A 19,154-nucleotide genomic window follows, 5' to 3' on the forward strand; every position below is an offset into this window, starting at 1 on the left:
CAACTGCTAGGCTAGCTAGACAATACAACATTTCTACAACCATGATTTCCTTGATCAGTATGCTCTTCAATTATACTATTTGTGTAGATGTTGCTATAAGAAACTTGCTATGGTATAGATATGGCTAGATTTATTTAACAACGTCGTGTTGTTGTAGAAACTAAAATGGCGTTGGAAGTATGGCATGATGTCGGACAGACACCGCACTGATCCTAGTATCGTAACGTTTGACGTGTTCCAGATTACACACATCATGAATACATTTTGTAGCTATGATAGCCAACGTTATTTGGATGATCTAATCTTTGTCCAGCCAGCACGGTCTGATTGCGCTCAAATTGAAACAAATTTAGCAGGCCCTAGGTCAGCGTTTCCCAAACTCGGTCCTGGGGAACCCAAGCAAGGGCTGCAGGTTAAGGTTTTATCCCTAGCGCTTCACAAAATCAACTAATCATCAAGATTTGATTATTTGAATCGGCTGTGTATTCCTAGGGCAAAAACGTGCCCCCCTTGGGGTCCCCAGAACCGAATGTCGGAAATGCTGCCCTAGTTACTTTGTCAACACAGCGATCGATTTGAGCACAGATGAGAGCTAATGCGTGCTATACAAGCATACTAATTGATTACAATGCAATAGTAGATTTTTTTAAAGGAAATATGTAGCTTATCACTACTGCTGATGCTATTTGAGTTTTGTTCATTCTCATTTGATAATATGCTTTATCTTAGGTGATGCGTTTGTACATATTTTTCAACACCCTGAAAGTCAATGACTGTTGTGTTATTCTTCCCCCCTGTCCCCAGACATTGAGGCCCAGATCCTGGAGATCCAGGGCATGAAGGCTGCCCTGGTGGAGGAGGGAGCAGATCAGGGTGTGGGCCTGGACTCAACTGGATATTACGACCAGGAGATCTATGGTGGCAGTGACAGCCGCTTCGCTGGATATGTCACCTCCATTGCTGCCAATGAACAGGAGGATGTAAGTGTTGCACGTCAAGTCCTGTGTTTTGATGTATGTGTATGTATGCTTGTTTGTTTTCTTTTTAACTTTGAAAATGGTCAAATAAAAGTGTTTTATGTTGTCTGCAACACTGACATCCTCCTTCTCTTCCTAGGGGTCAGGCGTCAGCTATTCCAGTGTCATATTTTTAATGCCGTTGACTACTCCATTATGTCTTGTTGTCTGCGAGCTGGGAGAGTCTGCCTTAAGTGGCTAGGCTTGACCAGACTCTTCTCTCTCTTATTTTCAGGATGACGAGGAGGACTCTTCAACAAGTCTACTTGGACAGAAGAAACCGGGGTATCACGCTCCGGTGGCTATACTCAATGCAATACCACAGTCAGACGAACAGGTTAGTCCCAGTAACACCATCTCCCTCTCCAGCTTTTGCAATAAGTGTAGAATTCTACTTTTGAGTTCAAACCTGACAGAGAACCTATTACTGAACCTTATTGCAAAAGTTTTGGATTTGCTTAATTATCCTGCTACTATCTTGTCATAGACATTTTATTATGGCTAGTTCTCACATTAAATGTCTGTTTACCATGATGACATGTATTGTAACATGCTGTGTTCTCTCTCCTCTCAGTACGACCCGTTCGCCGAGCACAGACCCGCCAAGATTGCAGAGCGTGAGGACGAGTACAAGGCCAGACGACGACAGATGATCATCTCTCCGGAGCGACTCGACCCCTTTGCAGACGGTAAATTTCACCCCTCCATAGTGTCCTCCCCTGTTCATGTTATACCCTCTCTCCCTTATCCCATGGCTGCCTTTCAAGGGTTTCAACCCACCTCTTGTTGCTTAGCCCTTCGAGCACTGTGCAACGGCTTGCTCCCCAGACTAAGACCTTCCCGTGGTAATCTTTCCTGGCCCGAGGGCGGTTGGTTCTCTTGTCACTGCTCCTTTTATCACTCATAATTTCCTCTCAATAAAATCTCTTTGCTTTGAGGCAAACGGTCTGCGATGCAGATACACGTTTTTTTCTTCTTCTTGGAAAATGACAATAATTGTAAACAGGATTTAAGTAGTATAAAATAAATGTCTGCCAGTGAGGGGTTCCATTTTGTTTTAGGGAGAGGTGGTTTGCCGTTGTCTTGGTTAGACTTTCGTACCTAACACTACATGGGTGGCAGGTAGCTTGTGTGTGTCTCGAAGGGTTAACATACCCATGTGGCTATCTCATGTACTGATGGTGGAAAGAACTGTCTTACTCTTAAGAAAGGTATTAAGTAATGTGAGTAGCAAAGAAAATAAACCTCTATATGGGTTTGATGGTCAACTTTGGGGTAATTCACCTGCTCATGCAATATGCCGCACCCTGCTGTGCCCAGTAGGCGGGAACACAATGACCCCACACACACACACACCACCTCAGAAACGTGCTGGCTGTATGAAGCTTGGCTCCAAGTCACTGAAAACCCCTAGATAGCAGACCACCTGGGTACAGATCTGAAATATTTCTGTGTAGAACAAGAACACATCAAATGAGCAATGCAATCAGACCACCCCTTTTCTTCCAAGTGGCCCTTCCTTCACTCCACTACAGTATATCATTGTGCAGGCTTATGGTCAGTTACCACCACTGTTGGCTTGTCAGACTTCTATGTGTTGGGGAACTTCCATTAGAAAAGAACAGGACGTCACAAATTATGACACTTACAACGGCACTACAGTTTCTGTGTGTGTGTGTCATCAACATTACTGAGTTATGGTCTCAGATTTCATCGCACATTTAAATGGCTTTTGGTCCAAGTCGGTTCAGGCGTCATAACTTGGACTCAAGTGTGTGATTTAATAGAGTGAATTACAATTGCGGTTTAATCTTTGGCAACGGGCTTGTCTTGCCCCTTACCCCTCACAGGGGCAAGGAGCCGTCAACTAGCTATTTTCACAAGCCTAAATGAACTGAATAGTCCATCAGTTAAACAAGGAGGGCCTATCTCTCAGAATACGGCTTGACTAGCCATTGAGCATTTGATTAACTAAACACACACCTTCTAGAATAGGTTTAAGGTATTTATCTACACAATGCAACAATTTGTTTGTAGCGGCTGAAGCACCCATGTCTCTTTTCTGAGATGAAGTGGCCTCAGTGCCTCTATGTAGTCTGGGTAGGCCTGTATCAAGCCTGCATGTAGACAGCTCTGTCATATACAAAGATGTTGTGTAAATATATTTCTATTTTACATCTTTGTAAAATAGAAACATATCAAGAAATCTGTGTGCCGCAATTCCACAGGCCCATACTAACTGTCCTTAATTTCTCTCCTACAGCAGTACTGCTTTGCCAGTCCTGTACTGCAGTCTCTTAAGGGTGCAGCAACTCATCCTGTGTAGGTTATGGTGAACAGACAGAAGTGTGCGCTTGTCAGTTTTGTCAGGGTCCACTGGCTGGTTGTCTGTCTGGGTGGGGGAAAAGCAGCTATACCTCAACAAACCTCTACCCCAACAACCTTTTATTTTGTCTTCTACCAAAGACTTATTTTTATAGAATTAAATTGAAACCTCTGCCATTTTATGGTGGTCTTTTGCTTTAGATTTATCTTGTAATTCATAATATATATATTTTTAAAACATTTTTCTAAAAAGGAAGTCAAGATCTACATTTAGGAAGTTGGAATAGCAGTGGACTCCAAGGTCAAACTAGCAACGGTTCAGTAGCATGTGGCCTGTTCCCCTGAAACTAAGGTATTGATCGTACGGATCTAAAAGTTGCCTCCACTGCCCCTCAGGTATACGTGTAACTACATATATATATAGATATACTCTCCCTGCCCTGGGTTACATAAAGTAGCTACACATTTATCTCACAGAACATTCCTAGATTTGGTTAAAAAAAATCTTGACTTCATTTTCTTAAAATGCTATCAGTAATTCGCACTCTGGGGAATATTTAAATTATTTTAATTTTGAAGTTTGAGCCCCAGGAGGATTTTTCTTTTGTGACGTAAAAAAACAAATCACAGGTGGTATGCTTATGTGTGTGAGTTCCAACCCTTTTCCAAAGTGTTACTAATGGTAAAGAGACATTTTCTAGGCTTCTTTTCTGCCGGTTGAAGTCTGACTGCAGAAGGACCCTTGGCACTGAAAGTGTACGTATTCTGGAGAGCACAGCCCAGGACCCCTGCATCAGTGATGGCTTTATCCTCGCCTGTTATCTCCTTAAAAGAAAGAAAAAACCCCACCTCAGCTCTTTCTCAATGTATCTGCCTGTTGTTTTTTTATTCAGCTATGTTTGTATGTAAGGCAAGCAAGAGAGGACTGCCTGTATGTTGTGTATCTAGGGTTGTCTTGTTGTGATTCAGCTTAAGGAACTAATACAGTAAAAGTTTCTAAAGAAGTGAGGGCCTAGCTGAGCTGGCTGTGTTTTACTTGCTGTGTGTGTGTTATGAATCCGGGTCCTGGGGCGTGTTCTAATCGGCTGCCCTGTGTCTTGTTGGTGCTCTCTCGCGCAGGGGGTAAAACGCCGGACCCAAAGCTGCAGTCCAGGTCGTACATGGATGTCATGAAGGAGCAGCACCTGACCAAAGAGGAGGTAAGACAGACCAGATATACCCCCTTTGTGGTTTAGCTCAAGGGCATAACTTTGTCTTCAGGTAATGTGTCTATTAGTGGTGTATCCAAATCAAATCATAGAGGGTTATAATATATAATAAGAATATTTCATTATGTGGGTCTGTTCAGTGTGGGGTTTTGTTGCCTTTAATAGACTTCCGTCCTACAAAGCTCAAGGGAAACTTTCCTCTGTTGTGTTGTGGTTAGTCTCTGGTTCGTGTTCTCACCCTCTCTTCTCTCCCTTTATGCAGAAAGAGATCCGTCAGCAGATGGCAGAAAAGGCCAAGACGGGAGACCTGAAGGCTGTCAACGGCTCTGCTGCCTCCCAGGCTGCTGCCGCCGCCGCTGCCGCCAAGCGCAAACGCCGCTGGGACCAGACGGCCGAGAAACAGGACCAATCAGGGACCCCCAGCAACGCCGGCACACCCAAGAAGATGTCTAGCTGGGACCAGGCTGACCAGGCTGCTGAGGTAAAACCTATTATCTTAGCTGATCAGATCAATCAAGTTTGTATCCTTACTGTGACTTGGTGCGAGCTAGTGTTTGATCAGAAAATTATATAGGACCAAGTGTTTGTTTTTGGGGCAGTTTATTTCTGTCTTGCCTTAAATATAATTTTTTATGCTCCTAGTGGAACTAAGGACATCAACCTGGCTTCATTTCTGGTCTGTAAGAACTCATTGATCCCTTTATCCCCTGACTCTTTCTCTCTCGCTCTCTCCACAGCAGACCCCAGGACACACCCCTGGCCACACCCCCTCCAACAGCCGCTGGGACGAGACCCCTGGCAGGAATAAGGGCAGCGAGACCCCAGGGGCCACTCCCAGCTCCCGGATGTGGGACCCAACCCCCAGCCACACCCCGGCCGGAGCAGCCACCCCAGGCAGAGGGGACACACCGGGACACACCACCCCCGGACATGGGGGAGCCACAGGCAGCGTGCGCAAAAACCGTTGGGACGAGACCCCCAAAGACTGAGAGGGAGACCCCATGGTCATGGTAGTGGTTGGGCCGAGACTCCCGTACAGACAGAGGAGACGAGTCGGTGGGAGAGACCCCCACCCCGGGGCCAGTAAGAGGAAGTCCCGTTGGGACGAGACCCCTGCCAGCCAGATGGGCTCTCCACTCCACTGATGACCCCTGGGAAGACTCCCATTGGAACCCCTGCCATGAATATGGCCACTCCCTCTCCAGGTACTGTCAATGACCTAACCTACATCTCAACCATTTTCAATTTAGAGGTAGAATAATCATTTTAAAATACTGATAACCGTTGGCAAATCATGTTTGCTATTACGTACTTTGTTCATTTATTAGTAATATAAATTACTAGTAATAGAAGTAGTAGAATGTCCCACTAAGTCGTGATACTAGGTTGAGGCGTGTTTTACATTATGTATGTGTTTCCTATCCTGTCAGGTCACCTGATGAGCATGACCCCAGAGCAGCTGCAGGCATGGCGTTGGGAGAGAGGAGATCGATGAGAGAAACCGACCACTCACAGACGATGAGCTGGACGCCATGTTCCCAGAGGGATACAAGGTAGAGTAGACTCTCACACTCACCAGCACAATGGAGAAATCACATCTAATACCTATATTAAGTAAGTGAATAGTCGTCAGTGATGATACCATAACGAGTTGGAACAGGACAGTCTGTCTCTGGTCACTGGGTCAGTGTCACGTTCTGTCTCTCTGGGTTCAGTTCCCCACAATGGCGTGTCTCTTACTGAAGACATCAAGGTGTTTTTTTTAAGACCTCAATCCTGTACACAAAAAAAGAGTAAACTGTACTGTAAATAAGTTAACGGTATAGTAAGTGAACAGTACTTTGATGTTTCATCCCCACCTCCTCCACAGGTCCTTCCCCCACCAGCAGGCTATGTGCCCATTCCGTACCCCGGCCCGGAAGCTGTCTGCCACCCACCCCCATGGGGGGCATGACGGGCTTCCACATGCAGCAGGAGGACCGCGTCCATGAAGCAGATCAACGACCAGCCCAGTGGAACCTGCCTTTCCTAAAACCAGATGACATCCAGTACTTTGATAAACTGCTGGTTGAGGTAGATGAGTCCACTCTGAGCCCAGAGGAACAGAAGGAGCGTAAGATCATGAAACTGCTGCTGAAGACAAGAACGGAACACCTCCCATGAGAAAGGTGAGGCCACCTGTCCTCATAAGTCTTGACCACAGAATAAAAAATTGAACTTTCCCTGACCGAGATGGCTGCCATTACCCGCACATTCTACGAGCTATGAAGGTTTATGACATAGGCTACTCTAGTGTTATATTGTATCTCTATGGTCTTTACTCCATCTTCCTTTTGGTGTGTAACTCTCACCACTGAAATGTCAATCACCCAGTCTAACCCCCTTGCATCTCTTTTCAGGCTGCCCTGCGTCAGATCACAGACAAGGCGAGGGAGTTTGGAGCAGGGCCCCTGTTCAACCAGATCCTGCCCCTGCTCATGTCTCCTACTCTGGAGGACCAGGAGCGCCACCTACTGGTCAAGGTCATCGACCGCATCCTCTACAAGCTGGACGATCTCGTCCGCCCATACGTACACAAGGTGGGTCAGTGTGTGTGTGTGTGTGTGTGAGAGTGGCAGTACTCACTCACTGACTCTGTTACAATATGTCTCCTGTGCTGAGATTGGCACTGTGTGTGGTTCACTAACTGACTCTCTGTTCCCCAGATCCTGGTGGTGATTGAGCCCCTGCTGATTGATGAAGATTACTACGCCAGAGTGGAGGGCAGAGAGATCATCTCTAACTTGGCCAAGGTGAGCCCCACTCCCAGACCTATAATGTACTCCCACGCCCACCACAGTTAGGTAATATGCCTGTTGGACCTGTCCGTGGTCAGATCAGGGCTAGTACTTCGCTAGCTGAAAAACCAGCACGAGAACTAGCCGATTTGACATCCATTTCTGTTCTCACCCTGCACCCGTTGGTTACATTCCTACAGCGAGTAGAGAGAGAAAAAATTCTCTCCTGAAACCACATTAGAAAAAGCTGTCTATGCTGTCTATGCAAGCAGTGTCATGAACACCAATTAATCTGTTGATCTCTTTCCATGTCTCTCTCCTTCCCTCCCCTTCTAGGCTGCCGGCCTGGCCACTATGATCTCCACCATGAGGCCTGATATTGACAACATGGACGAGTATGTCAGAAATACAACAGCCAGAGCTTTCGCTGTCGTAGCGTCCGCTCTGGGTATCCCCTCCCTGCTGCCCTTCCTCAAGGCTGTGTGTAAGAGCAAGAAGTCATGGCAGGCCCGCCACACGGGCATCAAGATTGTCCAGCAGATCGCCATCCTCATGGGCTGTGCCATCCTGCCCCATCTGAGGAGTCTGGTGGAGATCATCGAGCATGGTGAGCTGAGGGAGCGACACAGATAGTATGTGACTTGATGAGGTAGTTTAGTTTTCTACTATATAGTAATAGTTATTTTGCTATTTTTGGGAGTTACGGTCTAGTAAATGTGATTCGTAGTTTAGCGTTTTTATTTTTATTTTTTAAATGTGTGCTTTTTCAAGTTCATTGGCTTTTTAAGTGCATTTCACACATGGTCACTTAACACACTACCAGGAAGGATAAAATATGATCTCTTACTGACCTTTACTGTCTGCGCCCCCCTCAGGTCTGGTGGATGAGCAGCAGAAGGTGCGGACCATCAGTGCCCTGGCCATTGCTGCCCTGGCGGAGGCTGCCACTCCCTACGGTATCGAGTCCTTTGACTCCGTACTCAAACCCCTGTGGAAGGGTATCAGACAGCACAGAGGAAAGGTGAGGACAAAACACTGCAGGGCCAAACTGTTGAGGACCCATTGCCTTTACATGCCTGCGAATCATTCTCGCCTGTTCGACCTATCAGTGGTCAGATCAGGGCTAGTACTTCGCTAGATTGACACCAACATGAGAACTGGCAGATGTGACATCATTTCACTTCTGTTCTCCCCCTGCACACGTTGGTTACATTCTTAAAATAACTAGTTAATACAAGTTTACCTGAAGTCACATTCAACTTTATCAGAGTATCTTGGCTGTGTAGACCTGGTAACTGAGTTAAACCTCCCTCTCTTTCCCCTCTGGGTTCCAGGGTCTGGCTGCGTTCCTGAAGGCCATTGGCTACCTGATCCCTCTGATGGATGCTGAGTATGCTAACTACTACACCAGAGAGGTCATGCTGATCCTCATCAGAGAGTTCCAGTCCCCTGACGAGGAGATGAAGAAGATCGTGCTCAAGGTGAGGGAGGCTGCGCGCGTGTGTGTGTGTGTGTGCTCGTCTCATTCTCGCTTGTTCCACCTATCAGATCAGAGCTAGTACTTCGCTAGATGGACACTAACATGAGAACTGGCAGATCTGACATCCAGTTCACTTCTGTTCTCACCCTGCACCTGTTGGTTACATTTCCAGAACGAAAATAAGTTACACATGCTACGTATTACACTTCAAACTGAATTGGTGTATGTGTGGCCTGTTTCTAACCCCTGTTCCCCCTCTCTTCCAGGTGGTGAAACAGTGTTGTGGTACTGACGGTGTGGAGGCCAACTACATCAAGACAGAGATCCTGCCTCCCTTCTTCAAGCACTTCTGGCAGCACAGGATGGCCCTGGACAGACGCAACTACAGACAGGTAGGTACAGACACAGCTCAAACACGAACGACTCCATGCATATCCCTTATGCTGACTGGCTTGATTACAGATCTAAACTAAATGTTTAACTAATCATAAATCAGTTGTAGTCAATTTTATGACAATAAAATATATATTTTAGCCTCAATGGGATAAACTGGTAAAATACAAAGAAATACAACAACTGGCTAACATTAAAATCCGGTCATAGTTCATTTATGACTGGTGTTTTTGGGGTCTGTGAGCTAACCTCTTCCCTGTGTCTGCCCATCTTCTAGCTGGTGGACACCACAGTGGAGCTGGCCAATAAGGTGGGAGCAGCAGAGATCATCTCTCGTATAGTAGATGACCTGAAGGACGAGGCAGAGCAGTACAGGAAGATGGTGATGGAGACCATAGAGAAGATCATGGGGAACCTGGGAGCTGCTGACATCGACCACAAGCTGGAGGAGCAGCTGATCGACGGCATCCTGTACGCCTTCCAGGAACAGACCACCGAGGTGAGACCAGGGGCACGTTCAGCGAGGAACAGTTGTGGAACGTTCAGATAGAAATGGTTTATGTAGAACAAATATGCCTTCATGACCTGTAGAATAAGGAATCGTGTCAGCTCTATTCATCACATTTCTATCTGCAAGGTTTCAGAATGTTTGCCGACTGAACCTGGCTCAGGGTATAACGTTAGGAACATAACGTTGGGGAATGTTCAGATAGACATTTTGTAAAGCCTGTGATGAAACAAGTTATCCGTGTCTGAACAGCAGTGTGTACTTCTGGTAGTTTGATGGGAGATTCATATTGATTGGAATGGGTAAGCATCTGAGTCTGAAATGGCATACTATTCCGTTTAAACCAGAGCCCTATAGGCTTTGGTCAAATGTAGTGCAGTATATAGGGAATAGGATGCCATTTTGAACGCAGACACTGTCCATTAGCCTACCTGTGTAGACTATGACTAACTCTAGTTGACCTCTGACCCTGTGTAGGACTCTGTAATGCTGAACGGGTTTGGCACGGTGGTGAATGCCCTGGGGAAGAGGGTGAAGCCCTACCTGCCTCAGATCTGTGGTACGGTACTGTGGCGTCTCAACAACAAGTCTGCCAAGGTCCGCCAGCAGGCTGCTGACCTCATCTCCCGCACCGCCGTGGTCATGAAGACCTGCCAGGAGGTTAGACTGACTCAAACAGACACACACTCGTACTCTCTCACTCACAAACTTTGCTACGAACGTCATTAAAGATGTGCAGGGTTTCTCTTCCTTTCTAAACCTCTCTTTCTCCCCTCAACAGGAGAAGCTGATGGGTCATCTGGGAGTGGTGTTATATGAGTACCTAGGAGAGGAGTATCCTGAAGTACTGGGAAGCATCCTCGGTGCTCTCAAGGCCATCGTCAACGTCATCGGTACGTAAACATCACCCTCTCACTACTACACCTGTCTTCTCTTTGCGAATCATTCTCGCCTGTTCGACCTATCAGTGGTCAGATCAGGGCTAGTACTTCGCTAGATTGACACCAACACGAGAACTGGCAGATGTGACATCATTTCACTTCTGTTCTCACCCTGCACCCGTTGGTTACAAATGAAAAGTCAATTGGCATTTAGTGTCTTCCAAAATGCAATTTATTCCCCCTGTTATAGCTCAGGACACCATTCCTCTCGCTTCCTGAAACATACGCTGCAATTATTTATGAGAAAGCACTCAAGTTGGAAGAGAAATGCCTATGAATGAATTGGGTTAGTTGAGTTCAGTGAAGAACATGGGTTGGTCTGTACAGAGGGTTCAACAGCATTAACATTAGAAGAGTGGTTATGGTAATAGTAGTGGTGGTAAGAGTAAAACTGGTTGATATGCATCCAGACATCTGATTGGTTGTCTTTCCTGTCATTCATAGGCATGCATAAGATGACTCCACCAATCAAAGACCTGCTGCCGCGCCTGACGCCAATCTTGAAGAACAGACATGAGAAGGTGCAGGAGAACTGTATTGACCTGGTGGGCAGGATTGCTGACAGGTATGTGTGTGATGATGGCCTTGCATATTTCAATCTTTGACTCTCAATTCGACTTTCCTCGACATCCTGTCTCCTCCTTCTCAACCGTATTGGAGAAGGTCCGAGTTCCCTCTGGGAAAGATGAATTGAGAAAGCCTGACGCCTACTCATATGTGCAGAAATTGATATACTAGTAGATGTTTCATCAACCATGTTCTAACTCCTACCCTGCTCTGTCTGTGTAGGGGTGCCGAGTACGTGTCGGCCAGGGAATGGATGCGGATCTGTTTTGAGCTGCTGGAGCTCCTGAAGGCCCACAAGAAGGCCATCCGCAGAGCCACTGTCAACACCTTTGGATACATCGCCAAGGCTATCGGGTGAGTGCTCCAGTCTCTGGCTAATTCATGCCCATACCATCCTCACAGTTTCATCTATTAGGGATTCTGTTTGGAAATGAAATGTCTGCTCAAGGACGTTGTGTTCAATTGAATGTTTTCCCCTCCCAAATGTGAGCATTTTCAATTGTGCTTGGTCATATTCTGTTTTGCTGTTGTGGTTTTTAATGTGCACTGATTTAGCATGTGGGTGACCTCCTGACCCCTCTCTCCCCCTCCAGACCCCATGACGTGCTGGCCACACTACTAAACAACCTGAAGGTTCAGGAGCGTCAGAACAGAGTATGTACCACCGTAGCCATCGCCATCGTGGCTGAGACCTGTTCTCCCTTCACCGTGCTCCCCGCGCTCATGAATGAGTACCGCGTGCCAGAGCTCAACGTGCAGAACGGCGTGCTCAAGTCCCTCTCCTTCCTGTTTGAGTACATTGGGGAGATGGGCAAGGACTACATTTACGCTGTCACACCTCTGCTGGAGGATGCACTGATGGACAGGTGAAAGGACTGCATTGTGATGTTATGGCTTAAGTTCTAGTAACTCAATGAACTCCTTCACTACTCAGATAAACATAACATTTCCCTCCTAATAAGTATTCATTATATCTACAAGCAGTACATTTAACAACTAGCCATGAGCTTCAGCCCTGTATGTCAACAGTGTTGGCAGGCAGTTGACTTGGTGGTATTATGCCTGCGAATCATTCTCGCCTGTTCGACCTATCAGTGGTCAGATCAGGGCTAGTACTTCGCTAGATGGACACCAACATGAGAACTGGCAGATGTGACATCATTTCACTTCTGTTCTCACCCTGCACCCGTTGGTTACAAAGTAAAATGTAATTCATTGTCAATGAGGATTTCACCCTCAGTCTTAGAATATACAGTGCATTTGGAAAGTATTCAGACCCCTTGACTTTCCACATGTTGTTATGTTACAGCCTTATTCCAAAATTGATTAAATCGTTTCCCCCCCTCAATCTACACACAATAGCTCATAATGACAAAGCAAAAACAAGTTTAGATATTTTTGCTAACTAATAAAAAAGATTTAAAAAACGGAAATATCACATTTACATAAGTATTCAGACCCTTTACTCAGTACTTTGTTGAAGCACCTTTGGCAGTGATTACAGCCTCGAGTCTTCTTGGGTATGACACTACAAGCATGGCACACCTGTATTTGGTGAGTTTCTCCCATTACTCTCTGCAGATCCTCTCAAGCTCTGTCAGGTTGGATCGGGAGCGTTGCTGCACAGCTATTTTCAGGTCTCTCCAGAGATGTTCGATCAGGTTCAAGTCTGGGTTCTGGCTGGGCCACTCAAGGACAATTAGAGACTTGTCCCGAAGTCACTCCTGCATTGTCTTGGCTGTGGTCCTAAGTGCTCTGGAGCAGGTTTTCATCAAGGATCTCTGTACTTTGCTCCATTCATCTTTCCCTCGATCCTGACTAGTCTCCCAGTCCCAGCTGCTGAAAAACATCCCCACAGCATGATGATGATGCTGCCACCACCATGCTTCATCGTAGGGATGGTGCCAGGTTTCTTCCAGACGTGATGCTTTGCAGTCAGGCCAAAGAGTTCAAACTTGGTTTCATCAGACCAGAGAATCTTGTTTCTCGTCTTTAGGTGCCTTTTGGCAAACTCCAAGCAGGTTGTCATGTGCCTTTTACTGAGGAGTGGCCTCTGTCTGGCCAGTCTACCATAAAGGCCTGATTAGTGGGAGTGCACCAGAGATGGTTGTCCTTCTGGAAGGTTCTCCCATCTCCACAGAGGAACTCTAGAGCTCTGTCAGCGGCCATCGGGTTCTTGGTCACCTCCCTGACTAAGGCTCTTCTCCCCCAATTGCTCAGTTTGGCCGGGTGGCCAGCTCTAGGAAGTGTCTTGGTAGTTCCAAACTTCTTCCATTTAAGAATGATGGAGGCCACTGTGTTTTTAGGGACCTTTGGTACCCTTCCCCAGATCTGTGCCTCGACAAAATCCTGTCTCTGAGCGCTATGGACAATTCCGTCGACCTCATGGCTTGGCTTTTGCTCTGACATGCACTGTCAACTGTGGGACCTTATATAGACAGGTGGGTCCCATTCCAAATCATGTCCAATCAATTGAATTTACCACAGGTGGACTCCAATCAAGTTGTAGAAACATGTCAAGGATGATCAATGGAAACAGGATGCACCTGAGCTCAATTTCGAGTCTCATAGCAAAGGGTCTGAATACTTATCTAAAGGTATTTGTTTTTTTAATACATTTGCTAACATTTCTAAAACCATTTTCGCTTCGTCATTATGGGGTGGTGTGTAGAGATTGCTGACAAAACATTTATTTAATCCAATTTATAATAAGGCTGTAATGTAACAACATTTTGAAAAGGTGAATGGGTCTGAATACTTCCTGAAGGCCCTTTCCACCTTTTGATTGGACCCATGTTAACCCTGTTTCTCCACTTTCTCTCCTTACAGAGACTTGGTCCACAGACAGACAGCCAGTGCCGTGGTGCAGCACATGTCCCTGGGCGTCTACGGCTTCGGCTGTGAAGACTCTCTCAACCACCTGCTCAACTATGTGTGGCCCAACGTGTTTGAGACGTCGCCCCACGTCATCCAGGCTGTGATGGGGGCCTTGGAAGGCCTCAGGGTGGCCATCGGCCCCTGCCGCATGCTGCAGTATTGCCTACAGGTAACTACTTTCACTACTGCCTTCATCAAGGGTGGGCGAACTACGGCCTATGGGCCGCATCCGGCTGGCCAAATTTAAATGGCCGGTCCCCAAAAAATCTGTGGACATCCGACTTTCGAAATCCAGACGTGGCCTGCAAGCCACAAGGTTTGCCCACCCCTGACCTACATCAATGTTCTCCTTGCTTTGACACAGGTAGCAGACTACTATATATGTATGTCTAAGCTAGTTCCAGAATAACCCAGTGTTGAATCAACATTAAATGTCCAGAAAGGGATGTAAATGTGATAACTTATATTACTATCAACCGAAACCTACCCTTTATGACGTCCATGAAAGAACTGCTGTGGATATTTAGTAAAAATAACAAACGTAATGAAAATATAGTAGCACAGCCATTGAGTTGATGATACTCTCTAACACAGTCTCCTCTCCCCAGGGTCTGTTCCATCCAGCCAGGAAGGTGCGAGACGTCTACTGGAAGATCTACAACTCTATCTACATCGGCTCCCAGGATGCTCTCATTGCTCATTACCCACACGTCTACAACGATGAGAAGAACCCTTACCTCCGCTATGAGCTGGAGTACTTCCTGTGATTCTGCTCTGCTCTCTCACTCTCTGACGATTTCTCTCCCTCTTCTCTTTCTCTCTGTTCACTCTTTGTCCTATCTCTCTTGGTGTATAGGACTTGGTCCATTTTTTTATATTATTTATCTCCTCTGTCTTTGTAGTGGTTGTATCCAACACAGCCACAGTGGCTGTGGCCTGAGATTCATTTTTAATACAATAAAAACTGTGTATGATAGGGAAATAGTGTATAAAACGGAACAACTTCTTAGAGCTTGTATGTTTTGTTTTATTTCTCCTTTTATAATCATTTCCATAAGGAATGACAGACAGTGAAGTGCAGGCTCTAAGTTAGCCTTGTTATGGAATGGAAAAGCAACTCAGTGAGTGAAACTCTTTAAAATATTGTCATGGTTTCTTTTTACCGGCCTTGACCGTTCCTTCTCAATGCTTTGCTCGCCTATCAGTGATCACCCCCCTGTTCTTATCAGAATGTTGCTTTATTTGACTGAATAAACGTTTGTGTATAAAATAAAACCTCTGCTTTATTTTGAGTTGGTCAAAGTAAAGCATGAGACATGACTACTCATAGGAGTAATAATATGGAAAGCGGTCTATGAAAAGTACAATCTTCCTTTCCCTATGGTACTTTCCCTATGCCTATGGTCATAACCTTGGAGGGAGAAGAACTCCTTGGTGGAATATGTGAGAACATACCAGCATTCTCCAGATTCAAATTCCACACAGATCGCCTTTGCCACCTTGTGTCATGTCACAACCTCATGTTCCACAGGCACTACTAGTCTTAGATGAATGATTGTTTTTTACTGCAGTTAAATGTACACAAGCTGGCGTAGAACATCGACCATACCAAATTAGCTATATTTCACCCAGAAATAGCACAAGATTACATTACAAAGGCTACAGTTTGTTCAGAAATGTTTGTAAAGGGAAACATCAACCCTCTATAATGCCTTTTGTTCTCTTATCAGGTCCTGTCATCCTGCTGAGACATAACAGACCAAGGTGAAGGAGTGCTCTGGGTAGCTAGCCCTGTGGTTTTGACGTGGAAACGAATGCTTGCGTGCCTCTAAGGCTATATGGGGATTCTGGGAAAGGACGTGTGTGTTTGGGCTACAGTCAGTGGGTGGGAGAGAATCAAGGCCAAGGCCCCTATTGGCCTATAGGTAAAGACTGCTGACACTATTTGTTTGTACTAAAAAGCACTTTAAATTGAGAATTTCTATTACCCATGCTTTTTAGTTCAGGACTGCTTAATCTGTCCAAGAAACAGGCCCTATATGTTTGTGGGACACCTTCAGGTTTATGCCAGAAGCAACACTTACTCATGTATCTTAACAGAACAGCTCTAAAGGTCTGATGATGTCATGCAGGAAGGTGCAAAGGCACCATCCTTCATAATAGATCAGTGGTACATAAGGCCAGTGGAGCGAGGCAGTGGACCTAGTCCTGTCCCCATGCTGTAACATGGCTATAGTCAACCTATCACCAAGGAAGAGCTCCAAATCTTCATGGAGATCATTTCATAGTGTGGTCCTTGAACTGGGCAACCAGCGCCCAGACAGACACCCAGGCAGTCTCCCATTCAGCCCTGATAAGAGGAGCTCAGCTCTCTCAACACACACACTGTCCTCAAGAGACTCAGACTATATCATAGAGCTGAGTGAGCAATGAGCTTGGTGGAGTCTGAGTCTGCCTGGAAACTGGGTCAAAGGCAGCGCATGCATGGGTCTCTATGCAGAGTGGTGAAAGGGGGGATACTGCTGAAGTGTAAAGATATGTGGTGGGGGAGGGTTTCCATTGTAGGGAGGTGGTAGGGGGGATGAGGGAGATGAGAAAGAGGCCCTGGAGCGAGTAGTAATAGTGTGTATCAGTAATGTGAATCTTGCTCGCTTTCGAGAATCCGACTTGATATGGCACCATAAATTAGGAAGATGTACGAAGGAAGAGTTTGATTCTCTCCCTCAAGGCAAAAGTCAGCCATTCTGGTGACCATGGCAGGGGGAGGGGACATTTAGTCACAACTTTGTACTAGTGGGGCCTTTGCCAGGTCAGATGTTCCCTGAAGGGTTTAGTGTAGTCGTTGGTTGGTGTGACTGATGTGGTGTGGCTGGCTGGCTACTAGTTTAGGGGTGGAGGTGGGTTTTATGATTTTGTCAACAGGAAATAGATCAGAGATGCAGGAGAGAACAGTAACCCCAACAATAATAGACTATAGTGGACAAGCTACATTTGTGCTCCATAGTTCTGTGCCAAATGTCCATTCTCGTGTAACCATATAAAGAGTTATTTGATTCTCTATCAATCCAGAACTAGGTATGGTAATGACTGAGACATTTCCTGTTTGGTCTCCAAAACACAATAGACTCAGTGCATCTTCCTGAACACATGCAGTATCCTACCTGCTGACTGCACAAAAGGTTGTGTGTGTGTTGAGAGAGAGATAGGCAACAGTAAACATCTCTGTTGATACTGTACACAGAGACTAAGGCATAAGGACAAGAGCATTTGAAATTGATGATAAGAAATAAACCTGTTAGTTAAAAATAATAATATTAAATCAAATTGTATTTGTCACATGCTTTGTAGAAAACAGGTGTAGACTAACAGTGAAATGCTTACTTATGGATCCATTTTCAACAATGCAGAGTTAAAGATAAAAAATAGAAATATTGACATGAGGAATAAATATAGTAAAAAAACGAATAAAAATAACTAGTAAAAATAACATGGCTATATACAGGGAGTACCAGTAACGAGTCAATGTGCAGGTGTACGAGGTAATTGAGGTAGCTATGTATTGTACACTGAACAAAAATATGAATGCAACATGCAACAATTTCAAAGATTTTACTGAGTTACAGTTCATAAGGAAATTAGTCAATTGAAATAAATGCATTAGGCCCTAATCTATGGATTTCAAAAGACTGGGAATACAGATATGCATCTGTTGGTCACAGATACCTTTAAAAAATGTAGGGCTGTAGATCAGAAAACCAGCCAGTATCTGGTGTGACCACCATTTGCCTCATGCAGCATTGTTAAAAAATGGAAATAATTTGGCACCACAACAAACCTGCCAAGAGAGGGCCGCCCACCAAAACTCACAGACCAGGCAAGGAGGGCATTAATCAAAGAGGCAACAATGACACCAAAGATAACCCCGAAGGAGCTGCAAAGCTCCACAGTGGAGATTGTAGTATCTGTCCATAGGATCACTTTAAGCCGTACACTCCACAGAGCTGGGCTTTACGGAAGAGTGGCCAGAAAAAAGCACCGTACACTCCACAGAGCTGGGCTTTACGGAAGAGTGGCCAGAAAAAAGCAAACACGTTTGGTGTTCGCCAAAAGGCATGTGGGAGACTCCCCAAACATATGGAAGAAGGTACTCTGGTCAGATGAGACAAAAATTTTACTTTTTGGCCATCAAGGAAAACGCTATGTCTGGCGCAAATCCAACACCTCTCAGCACCCTGAGAACATCATCCCCACAGTGAAAGGTGATGGCAGAATCATGCTGTGGGGATGTTTTTCATCCCCACATGGACTGGGAAACTGGTCAGAATTGAAGGAATGCTGGATGGTGCTAAATACAGGGAAATTCTTGAGGGAAACCTGTTTCAGTCTTCAAGAGATTTGAGACTGGGACGGAGGTTCACCTTCCAGCAGGACAATGGCCCTAAGCATACTGCTAAAGCAACACTCGAGTGGATTAAGGGGGAAACATTTAAATGTCTTGGAATGGCCTAGTCAAAGCCCAGACCTCATTCCAATTGAGAATCTGTGGTATGACTTAAAGATTGCTGTACACCAGCTGAACCCATCCAACTTGAAGGAGCTGGAGAAGTTTTGCTTTGAAGAATGGGCAAACATTTCAGTGGCTAAATGTACCAAGCTTATAGAGACATACCCCAAGAGACTTGCAGCTGTAATTGCTACAAAAGGTGGCTCTACAAAGTATTGACTTTGGGGGGTGAATAGTTATGCACGCTCAAGTTTTCAGCTTTTTTGTGTTATTGTTTGTTTCACAATAAAAACTATTTTGCATCTTCAAAGTGGTAGGGATGTTGTTAAGTCAAATGATACAACCCCCACCCCAAAACTATTTTAATTACAGGTTGTAAGACAACAAAATAAGAAAAATTCCAGGGGGGGGGGATGAATACTTTTGCAAGCGTGTGTGTGTGTGTGTGTATATATATATAGAGTCCAGTGAGTGTGCATAGGGTCAGTGCAGGTATTCCGGGTAGCCATTTGATTACAGTATTTAGYAGTCTTGTTTAGAAGTCTTATGGCTTGGGGG

At 45.4% G+C, this 19,154-nt stretch overlaps 1 pseudogene; it reads left to right on the top strand.

The window, feature by feature from the left end:
- The window catches only part of LOC111976836 (splicing factor 3B subunit 1-like), a 15,656-nt pseudogene extending 289 nt beyond the window's left edge, over positions 1-15,367 (top strand).
- Positions 15,368-19,154: the final 3,787 nt, after the last annotated feature.

The sequence above is a fragment of the Salvelinus sp. IW2-2015 genome, linkage group LG2, assembly GCF_002910315.2.
Source record: "Salvelinus sp. IW2-2015 linkage group LG2, ASM291031v2, whole genome shotgun sequence".
In the NCBI taxonomy this organism is placed as follows: Eukaryota; Metazoa; Chordata; class Actinopteri; order Salmoniformes; family Salmonidae; genus Salvelinus; species Salvelinus sp. IW2-2015.